The sequence below is a fragment of the Mus pahari genome, chromosome 3 (genome assembly GCF_900095145.1).
Source record: "Mus pahari chromosome 3, PAHARI_EIJ_v1.1, whole genome shotgun sequence".
Classification (NCBI taxonomy): Eukaryota; Metazoa; Chordata; class Mammalia; order Rodentia; family Muridae; genus Mus; species Mus pahari.
In genome coordinates this window covers 113,574,290-113,580,958 of record NC_034592.1, presented here as the reverse complement: position 1 = coordinate 113,580,958, position 6,669 = coordinate 113,574,290, and the positions used below count along the sequence as shown (strand labels likewise).

At 45.5% G+C, this 6,669-nt stretch overlaps 1 protein-coding gene across 3 annotated transcripts in view; it reads right to left on the bottom strand.

Annotated features, from left to right (window-relative positions):
* Ptpra (protein tyrosine phosphatase receptor type A) overlaps positions 1–6,276 on the bottom strand; it is a 109,129-nt gene extending 102,853 nt beyond the window's left edge. For 2 of the 3 annotated variants that reach the window (XM_029535994.1, XM_029535993.1), the window contains exon 1: positions 5,996–6,269. The gene's annotated coding sequence lies outside the window, so the exon portion shown is untranslated. Of the gene's footprint in view, positions 1–5,995 lie in introns of all 3 variants that reach the window. The other variant, XM_021192039.1, reaches the window with a different exon arrangement.
* Between the last annotated feature and the right edge of the window lie 393 nt (positions 6,277–6,669).

Genomic DNA, 6,669 nt, shown 5'->3' with positions numbered 1-6,669 from the left:
CCCCCCCCCCCACCTCTCACCTCACCTATCCCTACCGTACACCCCTCCTCCCCTTCTCTGAAAAGGGCAGGCCTCCCATGGATATCAACCAGCTTGTCTGTTCTTTCTAAGGAAAACAAAAGGCAGTTACTTTCAGAGCCGGAGGACTGGCTCAGGGGTTTAGAGACTGTACTGTTCTTCCAGAGAACCTGAGTTTGGTTCCTAGAACCTGTATCAGATGTCTCATAACTGCCTGCAGCTCCAGCTCCAGGGAACCAATGCCACTTTCTGGCTTCTGTGGGCACCTGCATTGATGTGCTCATACCTATACACCAACACAATGTATAACTTAAAAATGAAAACAAAGTAACTTCAAAAGCAGTTACTTTCTCATTCATTATCAAGAACAACACTCTCAGGGCTAGAGAGACAGCTCTACAGGTAAGAGCAGGTTAGGCTCTTGCAGAGGACCCAGGCTCAGTTCCCAGCACTCTCATCAGACTGCTCACAGTTGCCAGGAATTCCAGTTCCACAGAACCAGCTCTCAACCTGTGGGTCTTCCATATTACATATTTACATAACAATAATAACAGTAGCAAAACTACAGTTATGAAGTAGCAACTTCATACTTTTATGGGGGTGGGGGGGTCACCACAACATGAGGAACTGAATTAAAGGGTCACAGCATTAGGAAGGTTGAGAACCACTGCTATAGAGGCTCTAACAAGCTCTCATGGACATGGCCACCTTGAGTACCTACATGAATACACTGTACAGAGAGCAGGTACACATGCATACACATACAATAATAAAAAATAATAAATGAAAAAAATAACCACCTTACTTGAAGATATAGGCCGGACATTTTTTCTAATATTCTTGTTAGGCAGCAAAAAGTTGGCTTTTTGTAGTCCAGGCTGGTCTCATTTAATCCTCTTTCCTCAACTTCTGAGATGGATGAGCATTATAGTTATGTACTACCAAGCCTCACAGAAACTGGCATTAAAATACACATTTATAAATATATACAGTATTTGCACATATACATACATGCATACATACAAGAAATTTGTGTTGGTTATTCTTGGTTGTCAACTTGACTACATCTGGAACGAACTAAAACCCAGGTGGCTGGGTACACCAATGAGGAACTTCTTAATGAAATCATCTGAAGTAGGGAGAGCCACCTTTAGTCTGGGCCACCCCTTCTGCTGGCAGCCTGTATAAAGGACACCGAAGACAAGCTCTCACTCTGCCTGCCGCCCTCGCTCTCACTGGCAAGTCCATCCCTTCACTGGCACTAGAGCTTTACTTCTTTGGAATTCTGGCACATACTGAAGCCAAGCTGAGACATCCAGCTACATGGACAGAACAACTACTGGACTCTTGGACCTTCTGTTGGTAGACAGCCATTGTTGGACCAGTTGGACCACAGCCCGTAAGCCATTCTAATAAATCCCGTGTGTGTGTGTGTGTGTGTGTGTGTGTGTGTGTGTGTGTAAACACAAAGAGATTCATTCTGTAAGTTCTGTTCCTCTAGAGAAGAACTCTGACTAATACACAAGTCATCAACAACACTATCACAAGATAACAAGCGGATGATAACCTGACTTGTTTGCCCACAGGGGGGACAAGGATTGGAGTCTCTTCTTTGTGTACTTGTATGTGTAGAAGTATAAAGCTACACATATAGCTGTGCATATGGAGGCCAGAGGACACCCGAAAGTGTCATCTTTTAAGAGTCATCCACCTTGTGTTTACTTAATTTTAAAAATATTGTGTGTATGTGCACATGTCCACCCAACAGAAGCCAGAAGATGTCCAATCCCCTGGAGGTGGAGTTCCAGGAAGCTGAGAACTGCCAGATGCTGATACTGATAACTGAATTCTGGTTCTCTGCAAGAGCAGTATTTATTTTTAATGGCTATTTCTTTTTCTTAACATTTTATTTCTATTATTTTTAATTGCATGTGTGGATATCAGTGCAGGTACCCTTGGAAGGCAGGGACGTCAGAGCACCTGGAGCTGAAGTTAAACAGGTGGTTGTGAGTCAACTTATGTGGGTGCTAAACACAAACTCTAGCCTTCTGCAAGAGCACTCAGAGCTCTTAGCTAGCCACTGTGCCACCTCTCTAGCTCATATATATATATATATATATATATATATATATATATATATATATAAAAATAAAGACTAGAATTTGTCTATGACAGTAATGCTGGAATGGCAGGAAATAGTGATGGCAGGAAACAGTATTGCAAATTAGTTTAACTTCATCACTAAAATAATCCTGATTCAGTAGGCCCTCTTGAGGGGTAAGGGATTTTACTGGACAATAAAATCATCCAAAAAGTAACTGTACAAAAAAAAAAAAAAAGAAAGAATAAAACAGACTTCACAAATTACATGGAATAATACATTTTAAACAAGATACAGAAATGAGTAAATATCACTTTATATATTAAAATTTCTGAAACCATATTCTGTATGTACTGACTACAAATAACATCAATATCAGTACACTGATGCAAACGAATGTGAATTGAGAAAATAAAGTTTTATTGAGTAGATTATCTTGTCAGTTTGCTGCTTGGTTTTATTAAGTCTGTGTTACACTACTGCTATTTTTGCACCCGGGACCAAAGGAAAAAAATTCTTCCGTTTTGGGATTTGGAACACTTACTAGTTCCTGTACCAAAGGAAAAAGACGGATTCTATATTTGGCTAGCTTCCTGCTTGAAACTCAAGCTTGTAACTCATTTCTCCACATAAAGGTGGTAAAGGTAATGCAACAATGTTTACAAACTGATGCTGAGGTCCTCCACAAACCGGACTGGGTGAACATCAAACACCGGAGCTGCAAAAAGTAAACCACCATCATCCAGTTCGGATCTTCTTGCACAAATCCCATGACTCTGTCTGAACTAGGCTGGCAGGGGAGGGAAACAGGCACAGGACTGCTGGAAAAGCTTGCCAGGGGATTCTGCTGGATGTTCTTTCTTACGTTTACTAAGCCGCACCCGCACTTTAGAGGAGAAAATAAATGAGCACTACCTCAAAGAGGCAGCAATTTGTTGGTATATCTAAAAATAAAAATTCGCACAGGTCTTTTGGTCAGGTAGTTCCATTTCTTAAAATACATTGTTGAGGTAATTATACATACAAACATATAACAAAATATCTAGAAGGATGTTCATTGTATTCTTAAAAGTGAAAAACCTAGAAACGAATGTTTAACTTAAAGACTAGTTACAAACACATAAATAGTCCTATGTACAGATAGAAACAGCTTATTTTACAGCTGTATAACAAGATAAGAAATGTCAACACTGGTCGTTCTTCCAGAAGACCTGAGTTCAATCCTCTACACCCACATGGCAGATCACAGTGGTCTATAAATCTAATTCCAGGGTCTCCAACAACTTTTCTGGCCTCCAAGGGCACCTGGCACACAAGTTGTACACAGACATACATGCAGGCAAAATAACCACACACATATATCTTTTAATTAAAGTTTTTTTTTAAAGAAATGTCAACACAAAGAGTAAACAACACAAGAGTAAACAATTTACAAGAGTAAATACTTTATGCTAACACAGAATGATTTCCTAAACATGTGCTCATTTAAAAAGTAAGGTGTGACTGGTATGGCCAGAGAGGGGAGTAGATGAATGTTATAAAGGAGGAGGGTTTATAAAAGGTCACAGATGCTAGCAACTTCAGCCATCCTTGGGAAGGTGTTAGGAGATAAGAGGATAGATTTTCTTTCTCTACATTTCTTTTTGACTGCTAGAATTTACCTCTCTGATGCTCTGTCTTTTCCCAAACCGAGTAAGAATCCCTCTCAAGAGGAACAATCATTCTCTGGGTCTAAAAGAGTATATTCTACTTTTGTGGGTCTGGGCCACTGCCTCCTAAACTTCTCCGTTATCAGTGAGCATGAGGCTCCATAAAGTCTCCAAATGACCCTGACACAACAACAGAAGCCTTCACTCTGATCCTAATCCTACCTTGTTCTGTCCCTCTAGGCCAGCTACACCTCCCAGTTTTCTAAGACAGAATTTCCCTCCTCCGAGACTGCCTGCATTCTCTCTCTCTCTTAATGTACAGGCCTCTCCTTTAGGATCACAAGATCCCCTCCCAGGAAAGCCCTTCCAGACTACACAGGCCGAGGCTCTAGAAACACCGTCAGGATTTAGATCTGACACTAGGCCCCCATCTGCTCACTTAAGTCCTGCAGAGTAGGAATGAGCCCTTATAATTACTGAAAAGATTAAACAAGATAATTCATGTAAGGCATTTATTATATAGCCTGTCACAGGCACACAGAAAACAGCAATTATTATTACTCTAGTAGCACCTATGATGTAACTGTTTATATCCACCTGTCTCCCATTGATCTGTAATCGTCTCAAAGATAAGATTATGACTTTCTCACTTTCATTTTGCATATCAAGTACTGTGGCTGGCAAATAGGTGGTATTTGAATGCACTAAACCAAGGGGTTTGCTTTTCTGGTTCTGTATTCACCCAGATAATGGTCAGTGGTTAGAAGGTACCTTAGTCAATAGTCTCCTGGATCCGACCATGTGACAGGCCACTGGGGCAGAGAGGAGAGAGGTACCTGAGGAGGTGTTGGCCTTTCAGGGATAGTCTGGCAGATGATGAGAAGCAAGTAAGATTTGGGAAGCCTACCAGTTTCTCCCCAAGTGTGACAGACGTGTAGACACAGGGAATCAGAGTCTGCAAGGCCTGGTATGGGCAGCCCACACTCCAAGCAGGCTGCCAGGAAACACTAGGAAACATTTCTCTTGGGAAGTGGTTGAGGGCCTTCAAGATAACTAGGACAAATTCTATCAGGGAAGTCTTAAACAGGACACAGAAAAAGCTTCTCAAACAAAGAATTATCAAGGAAGGCCTGGAACCAGGCAAGGAAGGGCGAGAAGGGGGACCCAGAAAGCAAAACCCTCTCACATATGAAGGGGTGGCCTAGCCCCTCCGGATGGCTAAACACAGGGTGGAAGAAAAAGGAGAATGAGAGGACTGAGGAAACCATCAAAGATTAAGTTCAGGAAGGACTGTCAAGAGCCTTGTAGGAAACGGTAAGACATCTGGGTTTTCCTCCATCTCATTCACGGAGGAAGGAAAGTGAGAGAGTTTTTAAGCACACAAATGACAGCGTCTGATCTACATTTTTGAAAGGAGTATCAAGGCAGAAAGATGTTCATCCTGTCCCAGTCTTTCCTCATCCACCATCTTTTGGTTCTCTGGCTGCTTCAAGAGTTAGCAGGTAACAAGTGGTGCCATAGCCGGGGACATGAGGCTGGTTTTCAACAGATTCCCTATTCTAGCCAAGGGCTTTGGCTGACATCACACTGTCCAAGAGGGTTTGGAACATTTTTTCTTTTCCTACAAATATCATCACTGTCAACAACAAAAGCCCTAATAGATCAGAATCATCTCTGCTTCTGTAGTTGTTATTTTTAGGAAATATTAGGGGTTTAAACCCCCCCCCACACTCCGTGGCAATTTTTAAGAATTACTGAAAGTAAACAGAGGAGATGTGCGTTCCCAAGTGGATGCTTTTGAATTCTGGGTAGCTTAAGTGCATATTTTCCTTCTTAAGCATACACAACAGTTGGGAATGGGCAGCAGAGAAGGGCCTGGGAGTAGGACCAGGAAAGGGGTTTTAAGGGGAGGTGGGATGGTCACTGCGTGTGCCACCTATCTCCTCCCATTAAATGGACCTGAGCAAATACCATTCTTGCTGCTCAAAGTTTTTTCTTTCAGAATGAACTATGGCAGCGCCCTGGCCCGGGCCGGAGGAGGACGTCCGCAAAGTTCCAGCCTGTCTGTGTCCCGCACGTTTCCGGGACCCCCTCCCCCTGTCCACGGTGCCAGGATGCACAAGCCGGAGGCGCTCCTCCAGGACAGGATCCAGGGACCGCTCCCACGCGCGGCCGAGCCACCCCACCTCCCCGAGCCCTCCCGACGGCGGCAGGCGCGAACGCTTACCGAGCCCGGCTCTGGGCGGGACCGCGGGGGACGCGCACGGCAGCTCCGCCTCAGGACCGCGGCGGCGTCTCGGCCCGCCGCTCCCCTCAGGGCCGCCGCCCGGTCCGCTGCTCGAAGCCCCGCGGCGGCGGCGGCGGCCTCGCCTCCATGGCGAGGAGAAGCGGCAGAGAGAGGACTGGGCGGGAGGCTGCGATGGCGGCGTGGTCCAGGGGTCTGTGCAAGATGCCCCTGCGAGTCCCTGTCAGCGCCTCACTCGCCGCAGCCTCACTCCCGTCGCGGCCTGGGCTGTAAGGCGCTTCGTCATTGGCCGTTGAGAGGCGGGCGCTGGTTCGCTGACGCCAGGCGGGCGTCTCCGCCTCCGCGGACCCCACCCCTGCGTGCCCCGCTGCGCCGCGGAGTTCCCCGGGCGCACTGGGGGTCTCCGGGTAACAGGACAGGACGCTCCCCATCCTCCCCTGTCACACGTCTCCCACCTAGTCACAGTCCTAGGCCCCGGGGCATGAGCTTTTTTCCTTGTTTACAGATGAGGAAACTGACGCCAGGCACCAGCCACACCAACTGGTGAACTCAGGCACTAGAAAGCCATCTCCAGCCTTCTCCAAATGTGGTCCTCTCACACACACCCCGTGTGTGTGTGTGTGTGTGTGTGTGTGTGTGTGTGTGTGTGTGTGTGT